General features: G+C 43.8%; 1 long non-coding RNA gene across 1 annotated transcript; it reads right to left on the reverse strand.

Annotated features, from left to right (window-relative positions):
- Positions 1–303: 303 nt before the first annotated feature.
- On the reverse strand, positions 304–4228 carry LOC119462885 (uncharacterized). The gene is made up of 3 exons (XR_005194267.2): positions 4060–4228; positions 2118–2210; positions 304–671 (listed from the first exon to the last, which is right to left on the reverse strand). It is a non-coding gene; the product is annotated as an uncharacterized LOC119462885 (long non-coding RNA).
- Between the last annotated feature and the right edge of the window lie 17577 nt (positions 4229–21805).

Raw genomic sequence — 21805 nt, forward strand, 5'->3', positions numbered from 1 at the left:
TGCTGTATTTCTAGGACCCCCATGAAAACACGCACATAATGTGTTGGAGAGCTTGTGGTTGGAGTGGCATCGCTGTAAAACAGGAATATTGGTATGCAAGTCCATGAATTTGTTACTGCGCACCATCAAAGGAACACACCGCGGTGGTAGAGATGAACGAGCATGGACAAGGCTCGCTCGTTATTTACCGAAGGTGTAGCTTTTGAACCACTCATAGTGCAGTTCCCTTACAAAAAATGTTGTTGGAATTCCATTGGTTTTCTATTGATATTCCGTGCCAACATCAACAAAAAAATTGTGGAATTTTTATTGGTATTTCATTGTATATTTGTTGAGTAGTCATGGAAAAGTGGCCACCGTGAATCCATTGGAAATCTGTTGTATTATTATTGTGTTGTTTTTCCATTGGTTCGTTATTGTATATTCATTGGATTTAGATCGAGATGAATTTTCATTGTATTTTCATTGTACTGGGATATATCTCACTAAGGTCTAAAGTAGCAAGATTTGGCTCACTGAGGCTGAATATTAACTGCAGCCAACAGGAAAACAAAAAAAGGCACATGAAAAGGCATTTTTATATAGTGATTTTATTTCCCTTGTGAGGGGAGAGAATAGGCTTTCTTTTATATAAGAAACACTTGCGCCTGGAAACTTCGTGCTGGCATATTCTGAAAAAAAAAAGATGTAATCAGTAAGATAACCAACATGTACCATCATCAATAGCAGTGAAAGATTATGCTTAAAGCCATAAAAGTAAGCAAGTTATATTAGTGCTTAAAGCTTTTGTGGTTTAATGCAGGTGAAATTATTCTGCCTAAGGTATAAGAACAGTATAACGAGCCATGGTAAATGTGGCAAGAGTGATGTCTCTGCTGCGACACAGGATCGTCAATGAACTTCTATGCAGTGAACTACCTTGATGTTCTTATCATGCACGAGAACAAACCTAATATTTTTGTGTTCTTGCCTAAATGCTTATCACAAATTACAACTTTAAAATTAACATATGGTCACTACATCAACACAAGGCTTGCAAAGCATATTTGAGAATATTGTGTCTGTTTGCAATGCACTACTTCCTGTATAGCTCTTTTTATGACTAAGTGAAAGACCTCAAATCTTCATAAGGTCCATGAAGCCTGCTGAACTAAATGAACTTCATGCATAATGTGCCTGACGCAAACGTGAAGAGGCTCTTCATCTTCGTATGGCTGCTAAGGTCCTGCTAATGGCGAGGCTAGCATTTAGCATATGTAGGGTTAATGCCACCTTGTGATAGCAATAAGGTATATGTGAGAGCTGAGTGAAGCCGAGAATCTTCTATTAAAAAAGATTTGCAGGTCTTTTAAAAAAAAAGAGCAACAAAAAAGGTAGCGTGTCGCAAACAGCCAACAATGTTTTGAAATGTGCCATCATAGTCATCTAGAGCACAAATACACCTAGGACTGTGTGTGTGTGCTAGCGGGTGGGCTATGATGAATTAATAACTCAATCGATCATTTATTTTATCTCTACTTTAATGCCCTCTGGTTTCGACAAGATGTGCATTCGTGCCTTTCGCTTTCATTTCATGCTTCTTGGCTTGATCAAAAATATCTGGATACACCTGAGATTCTAGTTCTTTCTTTTATTGCTCTTTCTTTTGCAATATCCAAACCATATATCTTTGTTCTCGTTTAACTAGGCCCAACAAAGGAAACACTTGCATACACACAAATTGTCTTCTAGGTTTGTCACCCCTACTTCGATTAAGCAACACTAGTAGCCCTACACGTTCTCTATTACAAGAAACCTACACCTTCTTGTTTTCTTTCTGTCCTCTTTTTTGAACACTTACAATTCCCTCACCTTACTCTATGCACTGCCTGCATCATTCTCATCTTCCCCCAAAGAAGTGGGGGAGCAGAAATCAGGTGCTGGCTTGACTTAAGACAATTCCCTTGCCAAAATGTTGGTCCTAGTGATATTTTTGTTTAACCATTCTTCCAGCCTTCTTCTTCTTCTGCAAGTTCTGTCTTGTTTGAATTTCTGCAACATTGTGTGCTAGTAACTGCTTTACGAGATTAGCATTTTAAAAATTTATGTATGATGTGACAATGTTACAAGGCTCTCACCAACAACATTGGCATGCTGCGCTTGCATCTTCTTCCAACTTCTTTCGGGGCCTGGGATACCTCGTGAACTGTTGCACTTGAGTGGCACACATGCTGCATAGATGGTTTTGAATGAAAAAAAATTACCATAGCTATTTTTTCTAGCAGCAAAAGGAACGTAAAAATCAGCAGTATGAGCACATCATAACTTCTTTTTAAGATCCCACAGTATTCAATATTCCTTATAAAAGCTGGCACGGATCGAAGGCTAACAGGAACAACATTGTTGCAGTGTTTTTCTGTTTTTCTTGTCCATAGTCATGGAATTCCTACATAATGCTGCTAGAGGGCCTCAACACCTACACACTCATAAGTATTATGGAGCACGTGCACAGGAACTTTTTACGAGGAAGGGCATGTTCAACTGTGGCTTGTTGTCTTACCACTGTTTATTCTGTGTGTAAGAATATTCACGAACGCAGGTAACAGTCTCAAACATTCTTTTTACATTCACACAAAGCATTAACCGGTTGGTATAAGAATGTTTTCTGCTGCTGATGTGTCACGCAAGTTTGCACCAGCAACTGCCATACCCTTTTCTCCAGATGCTGTGGATGCCGCTATTTAAAGAATTGTATAAACGCAGTATTGTGCAAGCTGCACAACGAAATGCCCTCAAGTATAAAAGATGTAAATAAGCACTTGATGCTTATTTAGGTAAGTGTATGTTGGTACCAGCTACTGTGTTAACACTGTTTTTATGTGACTGAATGAATCAGTTGAACTTTTATTGTTCACGGCATATGTTTTAGATATAGTGAAATACCAACAACCAATTTCTTTTACCGACAGCTTTTTGCAGAACATCTAAAGAACTTCAAAAGAAATGTCTGACAATATAACATCGGCTAAAGGCACTTTTCTGCGCCGAGTACATAAAAGTCGCAATTCTTGTCAGTCCTCCGACTTGCATATTTTCTCTCTCTGGCTTGCATACTTTCACAGATCTTATTTTCCATTTTCTTTTGCGCGAAGGAATATACTTATAGTAACACCTGGCTAGCGTGTTTTTTCTATCATACGCCACGAGTAAAATATTGGTTTTCAAATTATTAACAGTATAGAACAATAATTTCGTAGAAATAGTTTTGCAACGTGAAAAAGATATCCAAGGATGGGAGGGAAACTGGTGGCGTCGATCCCATGCGCTGTGAGCATTTATTTTCTTTTTTTTTTACAATACGATAGCATTCCATTCGCGAACGATCAAACTGACAGTTTTTTTAGACATGACGCGATATCGTTCACGACATTTCTGCATGATTATTTTATAACGATACAACAAAATGACGAACAGCGAGTTCGATGTTTACATAAACGGATGTGGCATGGGCCCCGCTGTAATAGTACCACTTAAAAAACAGGGTCATACATTATGTTCATCAATCACATTCTGGGATTTTACGAGCCAAAACCATAATATCATTATAAGCCACACCACAGTGTATGGCTCTGAATTAAATTTAACCACCTGGGAATCTTTAAAGAGCACCTATATCTAAGCACGAGCGTTTCTGCATTTCGCCCAATCGAAATCCGGCTGCCGCGGCCGGAGCTGAACCCGCGACCTTGCAGCGCAACGGGTAGGGACGAGCATGAGAACACACGAACAAGCGCCCCTGTTTAAGTGGTTTGTTGCAGTTCAGTATTTAGGTGGTCTGATTGCGACAAACTTGCTTAAACTGCAGTATAGATAAATCGGCCTGGCTGCTAAATGCTCAGCTTAAACGGACGACATGCCCACACCTTGGCGCTCCATCGGCGGAAGGCGAAATGCAACACGCCACACGCACACCGGACCGGCCCCGCACAAAATTCTTTGACACTGGCGCCGTGAACCAGGCGTGAAACATACATTCAGCTAGGAAATCAGTTATACACACAACACGAGACAAGTGCTTACCGCAGTCAAAGTATCGTTGGTCAGTCGGCGCTCCTTTCTTCGTGCCCGCGTCCACGCAGCCGAGTCGGTAGCACACCTCCGCGTCAGCCAAGGCACGGACGGTATATAGATACATCCCGCTTTTCGTCTTGTACGCTCTTGACAAAATGTTCCTTATCGCGCAGCAGCAGATGACAACACAAACTCACGTGCTTAGAGCTCACGGCACACACGTGGCGCACACGCCGACCAAGAAAAAAAATGAGAAATGGCGACAAAAACAAACGCAAAAAAATGATATACCAATGTTGCTTGTTAACTTTTTTAGTTTTCGCTAAGTTTGGTAAAAGCATCGAACATCATTTTTTTTCGAAAAACTTCAGTATTTTATTATATGTCGTCAGCTATACAGAGAGTGTAATAAAATAAAATACCTCCTTGTGCAAATGACTATTGGCTGCGTTAAAACAATCATTTAGTGTTGAGGACAACACTTAGGCAAAGCCTTCGAGATCACCTCAGCGCACCAGATCTCAAAGGCCACACTTCGATCAATTTGGTCACAAAGCAGCCGATCGCAAATGATCGTGAATCACCACTGTTCTGGCTCATTCGCTAAGAGCTTGATTTCTCAGTCGCGCGAACGCAGTGGCAAAGCTGGTTAACCAATGCGCTGAAGATTATGTTACGCGGCGATGACGGCGCGAGCAGACGTGAACGGCATCAATCGCGAAATGTTTTGTTGATGCGATTGGGCAGGTCGCGCTTGCTGCTATGAACATGAGTCTCCATGAGTCGAGTCGCCATTTACAGATGTTGTAAATCTTGAATAAACCAAGCAGGCTAGGTGACATATGTCTCCGCCCTGTTTCAAAGGTTTTTGATGCCGATAAATATAATAATAATCATCATCATCATTGTGGCTGGTCGCACGACCTCTGCCAACCGTCGGTGGGAATCGCACTGCATTTTGTTGCATGTCTTGCCGTAAAGTAATAGTGAAAATTTACTCGAGGTCGCCAAACCACTGGCTCTGTATCCGCGTGATAGCTTGCGATGCCACGTAATAGACATTTTAGTAGACACCAGTGGGATCCATACATCGACGTATGATGGGTTCGAAACACAAGTTCAAAAACCAGTCATCTGTTAGTATTCTGTCTGCTTCTGCACGCATTGAGCAAGACATGAAGCTAGGCATGCTATCGCCAGCCATTGTAAATAAATGATGAGGGGTATTAGCGCAACAAAAGAGGCGCTCAGTGGTTAGCTCGTGGACAGCAGGAAACGTAAGTTTGGGCAAGTTGGTGCGTCATCCTGAAGTATGTGCTTAGAGCGCGAGGCTACACGTGGGCGGAGAGAAGTAAACACGGACAACGTTTTCGCTGTTTTGTCGCAGGGTCTCTTTTCTGGATCCGCCAATGGGTAAGACGGGGGGAGGGGGGATTGGGGGAGGTGGGAGAGTGACCTCAAAAATTCAAGAATGGCAATCTTCGGCCTACGATGGCAGCGCATATCCGAACGTAAAGCAAACAGTTAGCCAGGATGCCTGGCTTCCCTCATTGGATCGCGCGCCTTAAGTGAGAAAATGCAACAAAAAATCCATGAAAATTCGTCAACAGAAAACTTATTGAGCAATGCACAACGGAATTTTTAATGAAATCTCATTGTGCTGGCTCATTGAGTGTTGTAATTTCATAGAATTTCCATGGAATCAATGATAGTTCAACAAATCGACAACGGAAATTCAATACTCATTTTTGTAAGGGTTGAATCACACGTAAATTCCAGACGTTGATTTTGCATTTAACTATGTTGCTGTTCTTAATATTCGGCTCTGGAATAGAGACGCCACGCTCGGGGACCTAGCCAGAGATGTAGATAGTTGATGTCTTTTGCACTGTTCTTCATCCCGAAGTGTCTGCATGCACACAGAGTGAAGGTTTACGTTAGAGAAATCTGAACCACAAAACGCTGTGTAAGCATTAGGCAGGGACCAAGAGTGTTGTAGTGTCTTCGTAACTAAAAGCCGGCGCCACCTAGGCGCACTGCCGGAGAAGACGGAGGAAGGCCGTAGCTAGAGAGGGGATTGGAAGAGAGGGCTAGGCGGCATGTGGGTACGCTTGTACAAATAAACGATGTTAATCTGTTAGTATCGGCTTCAGATGTGTTTATTAGATGTTTCCCTGACCGGGTTCCGATGCTACATAACTTGGCGACGAGGATGTGTCCTGTTTGAGAAGACAACAAAGGCAAGAAGTGTGAAAACGACAAGACGCTGAGACGCACGACGCAGTGCCCCGCACAGAAGATACAATTCCATTCACCGTGCCACGTTTCAAGTATGAAGCATGGAGACGCTCCTGCCTGCCTTCTGCCTTTTGATACACACTCGGATGCAACATCGCTCGCACCGTGGTGGCTAAGATGGCAAGCACGCTTCGATAACTTCCTGCTAGCCGATAACATCACAGCTATACCCCACGCAAGCGCGCCATGCTCCGCCCCTATACGCCTGAGAAGCTGTGTACAACACATTCTTGACTCTGTCTGAGTAAGGAGAAGATTACGAAATCGCCGTGGAACGCCTGGAGGACCATTTTGCACTCAAAAAGAACACCTTTTATGACCGCCATGTTTTTTGACAAGGAAGACAGAAGCCAGAAGAAACGCTCGACCAGTTCCAAGTACGGCTGAGAAAACTTTCGGTGACTTATGAGTTCGCAGACGTCGGCAGTGAACTTGTTTCACAGATAATGGAAGGCACGTCATTCTCCCAGCTGTGGCGCAGCGCACTGCGTGAAACGGACATCACGTTAACGCAACTGCTGGCAGTCGAGTGAAGCCTTGAAGACGCCGAATGCCAAGCAGCCCCCATGGAACGGCGTGTGCCCGAAGAGACGGCGCAGAAGCTCACTATCAAGAAACAGAACATTAGTAGAGGTACTAGTCAGAAGCACTGGAAAGAGCAGAAACAAAGTAGAAAGGTGGTCATGCTGTGAAGTTACATGGAGTCATAAAAGGGAAAGACGAGATGCCCAGCCTGGGGAGCTACCTGCCAAAGGTTCCAGAAGAAGAATCATTTTGCCAGGCTTTGCAATAGAGATCCTCACCCCAAGAATGCTGTACGAAAGTTGGCAGATGGGATACAGAGAGTTGCCAGATTACTATGCGTTCTGAATTTATATTATTACGGTGTCTAGTACACATATTCTTCCTGCAAAAGCACGAAAATCACAGAAAATAGGAAAAAAAACACGTTTACAGTTCGAGGAATTTCACTTCACGCCGACTCTGACTCCTTCACGATGCTTTCAATCTCATCCACACAATGGTCAACATAATGAACTTCGGGCAGGTGCTAACGCGTGAAAAAAGTATTCAGTTTTCTATTTCTGACTTCTGAAATTGCGCGTCTCTACATGAGCCGACGTGTCCATCAGCTCACCAAATTAAAGTAATCTGCTCACTTTATGATAAAATGGAAGTTACACTTCCAGGTACTTCGTCATCAGCAGGCAGATTTCTAGATGAACTACGTGCTGTCAGACTATAGTCGGGTACAACTTAGGAAGACAGGAGAGGCTCCACCCAGATGACTGAAGCGCGGCAGCCGATTGCATGCTCGATTAAAGAAGTAGTCCAGCTGACGCGACTCGGCCCAGCTCGAAGCGTGGGCTGCATGTTCTCCGTCGGCGGGGTCACCGGCCATCCGGCTTATGACGTCAGCCTAGAGTGCGCGTCCATTGGTGGAGGCTGGTGTGCATCAGCCTTTGAGGGGACAGATGCCGCTGTCTTCTAAAAATGTAGCCGACTATAAGCGTTGCGTGACACGCAAAACTGACCTCAAGCCAGCAATTCTGTTAGCCCAGTCTGAAACAAAGCCTCGTCTTAACGATAGATTGCGCTATGCAAATCATAAATGGCACCCTGAACTCGCAATCGCAAAATCAGGAAATACATCCGACAGGATGGCACTCACAAAAATAAAAACAAACTATTAATTAAGCGTTCGCATGCTATGTCGCGGATGAAATCAATGGTGCCACATTCAATGATGTTATTATGCTACGTCCACGCACAATAGGCATTCGCCATGTGGTAAAGCCACATAGAACCTAACCAAGTTATACATATGAAGACTGCATGCTAATCATGACAGTTAAGCGTAAAATGTTACGAAGCATTTCTGTTGCGAGCCCATTTTTGTATTGGAGGGGGGGGGGTGACATAGCCTTTACACTGGTTGCCTGAAGCTGCGCTCTGCAGTACAGAGTTAGTGAAAACTTACAGCTGATTCTACAAAACGCATTAAATTTGGGTATTCTTTGTCTCTTATGATGAAAAAACTTTCCCGATGCGTGAACAAAAAAGAAATGAGGCGGTCTACATGTGAGTGGGCTGTAAAATATAATCATCAAGATACTCGAAGACTAAGAGCAAGAGAACGGCTCCTTGGCGCAAGCGCGCGCCACTTCACTTCTTCAATAAACCGTTCATGTTCGAAGCAGTCACCGGTCTCGATCGTTTTAACAATGGTGCCGTGAACCAGGATACTACCTCCCCGCCCACAAGAAGGTGAACCTGCAAAGAAGCAGACGATAAGAAAACGGCGGTGGAGCAGCAAATCAACCTGGATCGAACGACGAGACCGAAGTGAAAACCAAAAGCATCGGAACGGCTGACTGACAAGTAAGAGGTCATTTTACCGCCTAGCAATGAGCAAAGAAGTAATAACGAAGAAGAGGAAAGCGCTTCGCTCCAAGATAACGCAGCTCATCAACTCAGCAGAACAGCAAATTAATGAAGGAGCTAACACAGAAGAGTTGATCTCAACGCACGCGCAGATTAAGGGAATAAGCGAAAGCCTCAAGAACGCCAACGAACAAATGGAGACATTTTTAACTGAAGATACTGCCGAAGATGAATTCGAGAGAATAATAGAGTATGACATGAAAATAACGAAGATCTTGTCCACCATAGAGTTCAGAATGAGAGAGCCTGCACAGGTGGATTTAAATAACGGAACAAGGCAGGCCGCATCAAGTAGAGAACAAGAAGCAAAGGAACTAGTTAAACTATCTAAGCTAGAAATGACAAAGTTTGGCGGAAGAGCTTTGGAGTTGAACCGCTTCTGGGCTCAATACGAGTCAGCAGTTCACCTCAGACCTAACATGAGCAAGGGACAAAAGTTCAATTATTTATTAGCATCTCTAACCGGAAAGGCAGCGTCTGTGGTAGAAGGGCTTCAGTACTCCGAAGAAGACCATTATGATGAAGCGATAAAAATTCTGCAAACAACGTTCGGAAATCGTGAACAATCAGTGGAGCTGCATATGACCGAGCTATTGAGCCTAGAGAAAGTAAAATCGGCGCAAGAAACTGATGGACTACGCAAGCTAGTGAACAGAGTGAAGGTCAACACATTGGCACTCAAATCATTGAAGGTGGAGACCGAGAGTTTCGCGTCAATGTTATTGACAGCGTTGAAAAGAGCAATTCCACCGCAGTTATCCCTGCAGTTCAAGTCAAAAGAAGCAATGAGAAACAGCTCAAACATGGAAGCTAGCGCACAAAGCAGCACAACAGGAAAAAAATGTGAGTAAAAGTTGAACAGGCTCAGGTCATTTCTGCGAGAGCAAATATCGTTTCGGGAAGAAACACAGCGTGAACAGGAAAGGATAACTGAGAAGACAAGGGATAACAGCAGACAGCTGAGAACAACTTCCAGCTTTTATAGCTCAGAAAACAGAAGCTGCCTGTTCTGCAAGCAGAACAACCACGCAACTAAGGACTGTCGTAGGAACATTCCTATGACGGAAAAAAGGCCATTCTAAACGAGAATAGAGCATGTTTCAGATGCACCCGGCCAAAACACACCGCACGTATTTGTAGAGTAAGAGTGATATGCAAGCAATGCAAAGGACAATATCAGTGCGTAGAATGGTGAGGCAAGGCAGATCAGGTCACAACAAAAGGTCTACTCTACATGCAATTGAGAATCTAAAGCAAAACTTTGTGCTTTTGCAGACAGCTGTAGCTTGGATAGATGGCGAAAAGGGTGGCCGACATTGCCGTTTGTTATTGGACAGCGGAAGCCAGCGGACATTTATTGAAGCTGGATTAGCACAAGAAATAGGTGCGAAGATAATACGAAAGGAAAGGCTGACAATTGTTTCGTTCGGAGGAGACAAAAAATTCAAACAAATGAACGTGGTGCAAGTAACTATAGCGACGCGAGAAAAGAAGTCAGCCACGGTGATCGAAGCTCTACAAGTCGACGTCATCTCACACAGTTATCTACCTGCTCCAAATCACAAACTCAACGAGAAACTGAATCAACTAAAGCTACAAGTGGCAGATGACAGAACCGCGACTACTGCAACAGATGGGCTGCTCATCGGCTCAGATTATTACTGGGAGTTCGTCACGGGCAGAACACAAAAAATCGAAAGCAGATTGATGGCTGTCGAGACAATACTGGGTTGGGTACTGCAAGGCCGATCGGAGCAAACTAAAACACATATAACTCAAGCACAAAATCAAGCAGTCAGGGTTCTGAAGGTTGTTGAAGCTGCGGAAACAAAACTGCAGCAAGAGCTACAGAGGTTTTGGAGCTTGGAATCAATGGGAATCAAACAACATAGTTGCACTACTACAGAAGATGAAATTGTAGAAGAATTCGAGAATAAGATACTACAACTAAATGGTCCTTATCAAGTCAGCTTGCCCTGGACAGAAAACGTCAACTTGAAATCAACAAAGACAATGCAATGAAAAGACTCCTCCAACTGTCGAAAAGGTAAAAAAAAACGAAGAAATGCTGTGTCGCTACGATCAAGCTATCTCAGAATATATGACCGTGAGAGTCGCGGAAGAGGTTCAGGAATCCGAAGAACCACTGACTACGTTGTGTTACTATATGCCACATCATGCGGTTATTCGAGAGGACCGAGCGACGACTAAAGTTCTGTAGTGTTCGACGCCTCTTCACACACGCAGCAAGGTATGTCATTAAACGACAATCTGGAGGCGGGACCTAATTTAAACGAAGACATGCTTTCGCTGTTAATCAACTTTCGAAATGAAAAGGTGGCCCTAGTAGGAGACGTGGAGAAGGCATTCCTACAAATTTCAATCCATGAAGAGGACAGAGATGCCATGAGATTTCTGTGGTGGAAGCACGACGCTGACGGTAGGCAGCTGAATGACGTACAAACCTGGCACATGACTAGAGTTACTTTTGGTACAACAACGAGCACGTTTCTTCTGGCAGCTACAATCAAGCACCATTTGAAAGAAGTGGCTAAGCGATTTCCAGATACTACAGAAAAACTACAGAAAGCGATTTACGTGGATGATGTAATCACAGGAGCAGCAACGCTTGACGGAGCTGTCAAAGCTGTACAAAGAGGCAAAACAAGTGTTCAAAGAGGCGGCGATGAACCTGAGAAAATGGACATCGAATGAAGAGAGATTAAATAAAATAATAGATGAAAACGAAAAGGACTACGCTCACATGGAGATTCGATCGAAAGGATACACAATGCTTCTTGGCATGATATGGAAGCACTCAGAAGACGTGATATCCTTCCCTGTGGACAAATGGGCGCCCTTACCAGCAACCACGTGCTTAACCAAGAGGACAGTATTGCAAGCAGCAACAATAATATTTGATCCGCTTGGTCTGCTGTCACGTTATACGATACGCGCAAAAATAGGCTTTCAACAACTGTGGAAAACGAACGTCACTTGGGATGATCCACTCCCTGAAGAAGAATGCGACAATTGGAGGGACCTGATGTCCGAAGCGGAGGAGCTGCGAGCTCTAGAAATTCAGCGATGCTACGCAAGTAAGGATCAAGCAGTACAAGCATACAAGCTGCATGTGTTTGCAGACGCGAGTCCAACAGCATACGGAGCTGCAGCATACTTGGTACTAGTGTACAACGATGGAACAAAAGAGTCAATGCTACTGACAGCGAAAAGCCGTGTAGCTCCAATCAAAGAGCTAAGTTTAGCAAGACTTGAGCTAATGGCAGCGGTGATAGCATCAAGACTAAGCGACTACATTAAAAGTCACTTCACCGAAAGAATTCAAGAAGCTGCCTGCTGGACCGACTCAATTATTGTACTTCATTGGATCAAAGGAACAAGCAAAAGGGATCCATTTGTTACCAACAGAGTCGCAGAAATAAGAGAGAAGACACTGCAAACGAGCTGGTCGTTCATTCAAGGTGAAGACAATCCGGCAGATCTACTCACACGAGGTTTCAGCGCAAAGACGTTATTGAACTCGAAAATGTGGTGGCATGGACCCGAATGGGTTACCTCCGTGGAGCCGGAAAGAGCAAGCGTGATGCGCATGAATATACAGATGGACGATCAACACGAAGATCAATGTCAAAGCTGCACAGCATCAACAGAGAATGAACCAATCTTGGAAATAAAAAATTTTTCATCATACGGGCGACTTATAAGAGTAACAGCATGTATATTCAGATTCATAAACAACGCAAGAAAAGAACACCATGAGGGGCCGTTAACAGGAAGAGAGATGATAACTGCAGAGACCTATTGGATACGACAAACACAAGTACTACTCAGGAAGACAAGTGGCGATGCTAAGTCAAGCACTAAACCCTTTGATATAAATGGACAAGAAGTATACTATGACGACAAAGGACTCATAAGACAGAAAGGACGCTTGCACTACAGCCAAGAATCAAACCGGCACGCCATCGTACTCCCAAAGGACGAGTATTTCACGGAACTACTGATACGTCACGTTCATAAAATAATATTTAACGGCGGAGTTCAAGCCACGCTAGCGCAACTACGGGCTAAGTTTTGGATATTGCAAGGTCGCCAAGCTGTAAAAAGAGTTTTAAACAAATGCATAGTATGCAAGAGGCATAACATAAGACCAGCCACTCAAACTATGCCTCCACTCCCTGCGGACAGAGTCAACGAATCGGGGCCATTTCAAGTCACAGGAGTTGACTTCACCGGAACACTTTACGCGAAAAGCAAAGACGAGATTGTGAAACAATACGTAGTAATTTTCACCTGCGCGGTAACGAGAGGAGTACACGTGGAGATGACCAACGACATGTCGACATCCAGTTTTTTACAAGCTTTCCGGTGACTCACCGCACGACGTGGTATACCTGTCATAATCTACTCGGACAACGCCAGGACCTTTACAAAGGCCCAGAAGGAAATTAACGGAAAGCTTGACGCTGTTGGGCACGAACGGGTGAAGGATTACTGCAGTATACGCCAAATACAATGGAAAACAATAGCCGAGTGCGCCCCGTGGTGGGGAGGATTCTACGAACGCCTCATACGGAGCCTAAAGACATCGATGCGGAAAATAATCTCAAGAAAAACAACTTCAGTGGAGGAGCTACGCACAATTGTAGCGGAAGTTGAAGGAGCGCTCAACAATCGACCGTTAACTTACGTGTATGGTGAACCTAATGAGCCCATGCCAATAACTCCTGCAGACATCATAGGCGGTCGCCAACAGCTTCAAGACGGACAAACAAGACTATACAGCGGAGACATTGAACAAGCATGGCGAAGTAGATGCAAACTAGTGAGAGCTTGGTGGAAAAGATGGCATCACGAATATCTCACCGAAATAGGAGCTATTGTCAAAGTCAAGACACGACAAGCGAAACCATTGTCCCAAGGCGATGTGGTTTTAATTGAAGACCGGGGTCCAAGTACATTTTGGAAAATGGGCCGAATTGAAAAAAGTTACCCTGGACGCGACGGAGTAACAAGAGCTTGCTTACTTCGGACAGGCAACAAGGAGTTTCTCAGAAGATCCGTGAACATCATCTACCCTCTTGAAGAGTGTTTCAAATAGCCCGCCAAAGCCTATCTCTGTGCCAGTTGGGCGGGCGGGAGCTTGTAAAATATCATCATCGAGATACTCGAAGACGAAGAGCAAGAGAACGGCTCCTTGGCGCAAGCGCGCGCCACTTCACTTCTTCAATAAACCGTTCATGTTCGAAGCAGTCACCGGTCTCGATCGTTTTAACATGGGCATCCTTTTTCACGTGGTTGCGAGCTTGCGTCCTTGCATTATTTCAGAATAAAAGAGAGAAAAAATGTAAAGGAAAGACAGGGTGGTTAACCAGAGATTATCTCCGGTTACGAAGGAGGGGTAAAGGGATTCGGCAGGAGAGAGAGAAAAAAAAGTATGCATTCATGGTTGGAAAAGAATAGAACCGCACGAAAAATAAAGAAAGCGTGGAAAGGGAAATAAACAAGAGAAGCGCTGCAATAAGAAGCGAAGTTCATCGAAGCAACACGTAAATAAACATGGAATAAAAGTGCGCGTGTTCAAGTAACCCCCTCGTATGCTCAACCTAATTTTATCAAATACTGGGCCCGGATAAAGAAACGCCGTGCTATAGCAATGAAGTCAAATGCTAGCATAAAATCTGTGGTGACGAAAGCGCAGAAATCTTCACAAGAGTTTTTTTGTCAATTGAAAGACTGAGAATTTTAGAGTTGGAGGCCATTCACTCAGCATTAATTTTGCTGAGTAATAAAAAAATTGTGGTACGTTATTTATGTGGCTCGTTAGTATGGGAAGAAATAAAACCATTGTTATATGGGCACTGTCATTTGAAAATTTAAACTCATATCCCCGAAACAATGGAATCATGTTTGACACCATGGATTGTCCTATTTCACTTTTAATATTTGAAGCAATAAAAGTTGTCGACCCGCCAGTATCTTTGCTTAAGCCAAACAAATGTCGCAATGGATGAGTCAGTGAACAAATCTACCGGTTGGGAGAGGTTGATAATGAGCTTGACCATTGACAACCCGCCGGGGTGGCGCAGTAAAGCCCAGAATTAAACCGACAACTGAGGACTCCAGACTTTATTTTTATCCCTACCTGCTGTTCTGCGGTGTATGTTTTAAAGAACCGCAATTTGTGCGAGTTTGTATGCATTCATGGTTGGAAAAGTCAAAAACCGCACGAGAAATAAAGAAAGCGTGGAAAGGGAAAGAAACAAGAGAAGCGCTGCAATAAGAAGCGAAGTTCATTGAAGCAACACGTAAATAAACGTGCAAAAAAAGAGGGCGGAGGGGTACCGATAATGGTAACAGCTTAGCACTCCTCTAAATGTTTGCAGCTTTAATTTCAGCCTGCCTTTCAGCGCTGCGTACGCAGAGCCATCTGCTTTGCGGCATACAAGAAATTATTTATTATTGTTTCTTTGATTCTTGTCCGAATCCACAAATGGTCTTCTCCCTAAACCCTTCTTAGAGTTTATGGAAGTAAAGTATGCCTTAGAAGCATTTCGGCACTTTGGAAGCAACACAGCCATGTACGCATTGGCCTGCTTGGCTCATGCAGTGGCGGAGAAGGCTGTTTATTTCCGTGTACCTTGGGCCGGGAAAATAATGTAGGCGTGATTTTGGAAAATTGCGAAAGCTGTGTTTCATTCATGAATTCGCGTTGTTTCCATGCGCCTCACATTTCCTGCAGCGCACGACCGCTCCGACCAGAATGCCGAGAATGGAGATTATGACGTTGCACAATCAGAATGATGGAGACTTTCTCTTTGCGTGTATCTTGCGCAACAGCGGATAGACTGACGTGGCAGAGGGAAATGGCGTGGAAAACAGCGGCATGTGCCGCTAATGTGGCCATAACAACTACTGCACATATTAAAGGTAATAGGTGTCTTTACCTATTTAGCCCGTTTACTAGGTGGTCGGTTGAAGGACTCGGCGAGGAAAACGTTCTGTGGTTCGTGCGCTGGTTCGCTGGTGATCCTGTTCGTTGGTTCCTTTACTCGGGTTATTTGTTTATATTGCTACATGCATATTGCGTGTTTCTTCTGGACGATGCGCGTGGGCGCCTAGACGAAGAAGACGAACTGCTCTGGGCTCTCGAGCTATCGGCTTATCTGGCCAGCGCTACAGCTATCTTTTGTAAATATACTTGTAAATAGTCTCCAGTACTTAATCCTTCGTTCGCGTAACATTTTGGTGGAGCGTGCCGTTCCCCGTTCTCGCCACGCAGCTCCGCAGCGGCCGCACCGTCCAGCTTTCCACCATGGCTCCCGGTGACGACACCTCGTCGGCTGCTACTACGGCAACTCCAACCACAACGTACGTCACGGTTGCCACTCCCCGTGATCCTGGCATATTCTCCGGCCAAGATAATGTCGACGTTGATGACTGGCCAAGCACGTATGAGCTTGTTAGCCGCAACAACCACTGGGACCCTACCATAATGCTAGCGAATGTCCTCTTCTATTTGGGCGGAACACCTCGTGTCTGGTTCCGGACACACGAGGAGGAGATCTCTAGCTGGGAGGCTTTCAAGCAGAAGCTCCGCGACCTCTTTGGAAATCCGACCGGTCGGCAGCAGGCTGCAAGAAAAGAGCTTGCTACCCGAGTACAGTCTTGCACTGAATCGTATGTCTCGTACATACAAGACGTGCTAGCTCTTTGCCAATCTTTGTCGATGGTTTCCGCAGATTCTTTTTGAACATTTCCTTCCATCAATTTTTTTTTGCCTACACAAATGTGCGATGGCAGTCATTTGTTCCTTACCTTTAAACGTTTATTTATGGCACGGAATTATGGTCTATTGCAAAGTCTTTAGCCTGTCGTGCCTTGAGACACCGCACACCCACTCAATTGCTGGAGCAGCGTGGAAAACCGCTAAGCCATTTCCGTGATTCCAAGCACGCGTGGGCGTTTATTGAGTTCTTCCACGCTCCTTCTTCTACTCTCCTCATTATCTTCGGTTGAGTGGAGAAAGGTGCTAGGCCGTAATACCTTCCATTGTGTTTCTTCAAAATCAATATCTGTGGCGGGCCCCTCGTGGGTTTCAGCCATCGGCGAGCTCAGGTACCCCGGAGATAACGGCGCCTGTAAAGCTCCTGTAAACCCTGCCATGTGTTGCTCTTAAAGTGCTCGCTACGTCAGTGCCAACTCGGTGGCCGGAGGACAGGCATTTGAAGGCGAATTTCAGAGGCATTAATTCGATTCCAGACGGTTTCATTCCCGCCTAGCTAGCCTCTTTAAGTTGGTGTTTTCGTTGCGGCATTTTATGTGTGTTTTGGATTTTTTTCTTTTGACGTTTGGCTTCCCAGCTTCCGCAGCAACCTGATCACGTGTTGGTATCTATAACCCCGCCTCCTTTATATCAGGTAGGCGGATGTGGGAGTCTTGAAAAGAAAATGCGTGTGCACTTCGTGGCCATTATCTTGCACTCCCCTTATGCAATTTTTTTTTGCAATTCAATACCGAATGATGAACTTCTGGTTCTTCTTCAAGCTATTTACAATATCAATAAGATTTTATCGGATGGATGGACAAAGCCTCTATTCACGTAAAGTATTTCTGATTCGATTAGGTTGGAGCGGAAACGTTCCAGAAAATAGTATCTTGTTTTCGCTTTGCGAAACCATATGTATATTTCTCTTTGAAGATTGCTTGATGATGAGGACCCGTCCGTCTCGGTGATCCGTCGGCCAAACAACGTTTCAGCATCCCCAATTCACAATTTATTCGTGACACTTTATTCAAGTAAGAATGAGAAACTAGGGTTCTCTAAAATCTGTAAATACGGAGAATGTCTCCGAAAGACCATAAATATGTAGTATTTTCGCTTTGTCGTTAGGTTGAAGATTAAGCCGGTGGCACAGTTGCGAGTTGCGAAGCTATCTATTCTGCGGCTTGAGTGCGTCGGCTTTTAAACGTGACTCATCGCGGATTACATGGTAATTGCTGGGGGCCCGCGCAGACTTCCAGAAAATACTACGCAATTGGTGTGGCGTATAGAATCTCATTACAGAAGGTTCGGCGACAACAAACAGCGGATAGAACCTGCGCTCAGATTAAACAAACTTCCGATAAAGAAAAAAGTGTCAGCAGTGGCTTTTAACATTGGTTAGCCGGTCAATTGCGGTCACTGGAAAAAGACAAACAAGTGCGCGTGTCAATATGCGTTCTTGTTACTCTTGTGCTTTATTTGGATCGGTCTTCGGAAGCAGGTGTCGTTTGACTATGATTTCTACCTCTCCGGGAAATCCACTTAATGTGGTAGAACGGCCCTACCTGTCACAGGCGGTGTACCAAAAAGCTATTTAAAGAAAGTGCACAGGTGACATAATTACCTAAAGAGATACATACATACATACACGCACATACATACACACACACACGTGCATATATACATACACATACATGCATACATACATACATACATACATACATACATACATACATACATGCATACATACATACATACATACATACATACATACATACATACATACATACATACATACATACATACATACATACATACATACATACATATACAGAAGGATAATACTGCCTGCATCATCGACCCCTTGCCAGATACACAATATGGTTAGCTGTTGACCAGATCCGGACGTCATACGCGTTTGAAAACAGAGCTATTCGTTGGATGTGCAACGCACCCGGCTAGTGAAAAAGTTTACAGAAGTGTTGGGCTCCCATGGAACCTTTGATGAACCTTTGCCAATCCCATCACTTGCTTTTGCTTTGACTGGTACGGATAAAAAAATTAAAGGAAGTTTATATATTTGGTGGAAAAGATCTGCCGAGATGCTACTTAGATAAAGGAATGTTTACGCACAAATGGGACCACAGCAAGTTTTAACCGTAAGTGATTTACCAATGAGAAAAGGTTACTTCAACTCATGGTAGATAGAAAAATAAGATGCTACAGAAAGTCTTTGGTTGACCAAAGATATGCTGCAGCCAGAAAGCGTATCAGGAATAAAGACACTGAATATAGGTGCGTGCGATAGCCAATCAGGCAACGGGAAGAACGGAAGCCGGCCTAGCGAAGCAGAGAACCGGAAGGAAACACAGCCTCTGAATTTTACAAAGTAAACACTGAAACTCACCATGCCAATGCGCTCTACGATCATGCGATAATGCTTGTATAGGTAAAACTAAGATGCCCACAAAGGCACGCGGCGTAAACAAGCTTAGTTCACCCGTTGAAAAGAATTGCAGTGGCAAACAAACACTGCTCAATATTTCTGCGTTTTCAATGGACTGTCGAGTTCTGCTTCCAGAACTACGGGTCCTTGGTCAGGCCATCTTGCTTGCCAAAACCGAAGTTGCCAGCATGGGACACAGAAGTGTAAAGGGACAATTGAGTAGGATGCTTAGGAAGCTGAAAAAGAGCGCATCGCTGTGACCTCGATAACTGCTGACGTAAAAAAACCTTCATGAATAAAAGGCGCCAACAAATTTAAATTTTTACAGTGAAGCAAAATTCATGTAATGTTCCATTTTGAAGGTGCACTCCTGGCTTCCGCTTTTTTTTTCGATTGTTCAATGGCGCAGCTCTCTTTTTGAGAAACTCTGTTTGGCCTGTATCATCGTGCATTTCTGAGGTGGATAAAAATTCTTGGCTCTACCTTGTTTGCACTTTTTATAAAAAGGTTTGTCTCTGTCCGCAATATGGTATTCTTGCGGCGTTCACGTTAAGGAAGGGCTGCTCATGCTTTTCACAAAAGGTACTTGGAATTCGCGGTAGACGACGTGTATTAAACCTATTCTATGGCACATACCTTGACGGAAAAGATACGATGCCAAGCATTCATGTTGTAATTGCAATCATTCCTGCTACGTCATTCTAGTCACGCTGAAAAATGTTTTTTTTAGTTGAAACTAAGACGCTCCAGAAGCATAGGTAGAATAAAGCGAACATGTAACATTCGCCTTGGCATGAATTCAGCATGAATTACTTGTACAATATTCGCCTGGTTGGCCTCCTTTTTGCCAAAGCGGAAGATGCCGGCGTTACGGACCAAAATCTAAAGAGACAACAGCGTTGGCTGCTCTGCGTCTTAGCGGCGTGAACTTCAGTGCGTAAACAACATGTTCTTTAATTTGACAGCTATTGGATTTCAAAAGATTAGTTTTGCCTTACCTTTCTAACCAGGAAATTGACGCCACGATTCACTTCTTCCCGGAAACCAACTTTGTCTCCTGGGCAGGCGAGCACACAGAACCTGACTGCGTGCGTAATTAAACCAGGCAACTTGAATAACGAAAGCCAGCCAAGCGAAGCAGAGAACCGGAAGGAACAGGTAGTCTGCTAAGACGATAAATAAACTACGAAACATGCCACTAGAACACTTGTACTACAAACAAGAAATTGTGCTTGCGCAGGCTAAACCGACACAGCAACAAAGGCGCACGTCGCAGTCCTGCGCTCCTCATGAAAAAGAAACCGCCAAGGCAACCTAAGACTCCTAAAGTTTTGGCTCATTTCAGAAGGACGGCCATATCTTTCAGCATGAATTGCTTGTACAATATTCACCTGGTGGGCCTCCTTTTTGCCAAAGCTAAAGATACCGGCGTCCCGGACCAAAATCTAAAGAGACAACAGCGTTGGCTGCTTGGTGGGAAACGGAATAAGAGCATGTTGTTTTTACCTGGATGGTGTATTAAATGAAAAAAAAATAAGTGGTTTTATTATCAGGTTAAAATACGTGTGAGTTTTCACTTTCACAAAACAAGGATTCAGTCCTACAGCATAATTTTATAACTGTATTCTTGTGAATTGAATTTTATTGAATCTTATTGTGGCGGTAGTGAAACGGTACAAAATAGCTGTGACCAACCTTCGCGAAATATGTGCAGTTTGACATGAAAACACTCATATAATAACGTTAGTTTCATTGCACACTTATTCTACTAATACTGTTAAGCACTTTCGCTTCGTCTGATATAGATGACGAAACAACGGGAAAACCTAATTTTAGACTCCCACATGGTCAATTTTCAAAATTCCAAACAAACTTTTTAGGTTGGTACATTCTTACAAGCCTGACCTGTGTGCCGAAATCTCCGCCGATTCGTTATTCTACATTCGCAAAACAATCCATGCTGTATCGAATCTGGCACTGGTTACTTAGTTTTTCATTCAAGTTACCGGTGCTACTTGATGTGGGAGAGAGCAAGAAGAGGCAAACACCACAAACCCTGGAGCTGCGTATACTCTCTGTGTTCGCTCGAATTTTGCGCTGGTAACCTGAGTCAAGAATCTCACAAAGAACCGGCCTGTCTAACAGCATTGCTTTGTTATGGATCCTAAGGAGCTTTCATGCATATACGGGTTGTATAAAAGCACGGCAAATGAAACGTGCAGTACGCGACGCTAATTGCCAGGTACAAGCATATTGCGTGGGATTTGCGTCGTTCGAAAAGCTTCCGATACATGCAGGCGTGTCCTGCGCCGAGCGATAACGTTTAACATTTGTTTTCCGGTGAAAAGCGGTCACCGGTGAATTGTAAACAAGTACACGTGTCAATGTAGTTTTTTTCTATTGGTTGTGCCTGACAATATGAATTTGGAGTTGAATCTCAGGATAATAAAATCCGTTCAGCAACCATCCTGTAATTGGCAGTTATCAGTAATTCGCGCCTACTTGATGACATGTCACTGCCATAAATTGTACTTCTGGGTACTTTCTTCAAATATAGCGCTGATGGCATAAAATAATCAAAAAACGCTTCCGAGCCATTTGTTTTAGAATAAGGCACAGCACAAGAAGGAAATTTTAGGTCATAAATGCAAGAAAGTAACTGATATTTTTAAAGAGCTGTAAATTATGGGAACACAACAATTCTACGTTTTCGCACTTGGCATTTGCCAGGTTTGCAAACTAGGGAAATTTCCATTCAACCGCGGCATGTACCCACAGAT

The sequence above is a fragment of the Dermacentor silvarum genome, chromosome 8 (assembly GCF_013339745.2).
Source record: "Dermacentor silvarum isolate Dsil-2018 chromosome 8, BIME_Dsil_1.4, whole genome shotgun sequence".
In the NCBI taxonomy this organism is placed as follows: Eukaryota; Metazoa; Arthropoda; class Arachnida; order Ixodida; family Ixodidae; genus Dermacentor; species Dermacentor silvarum.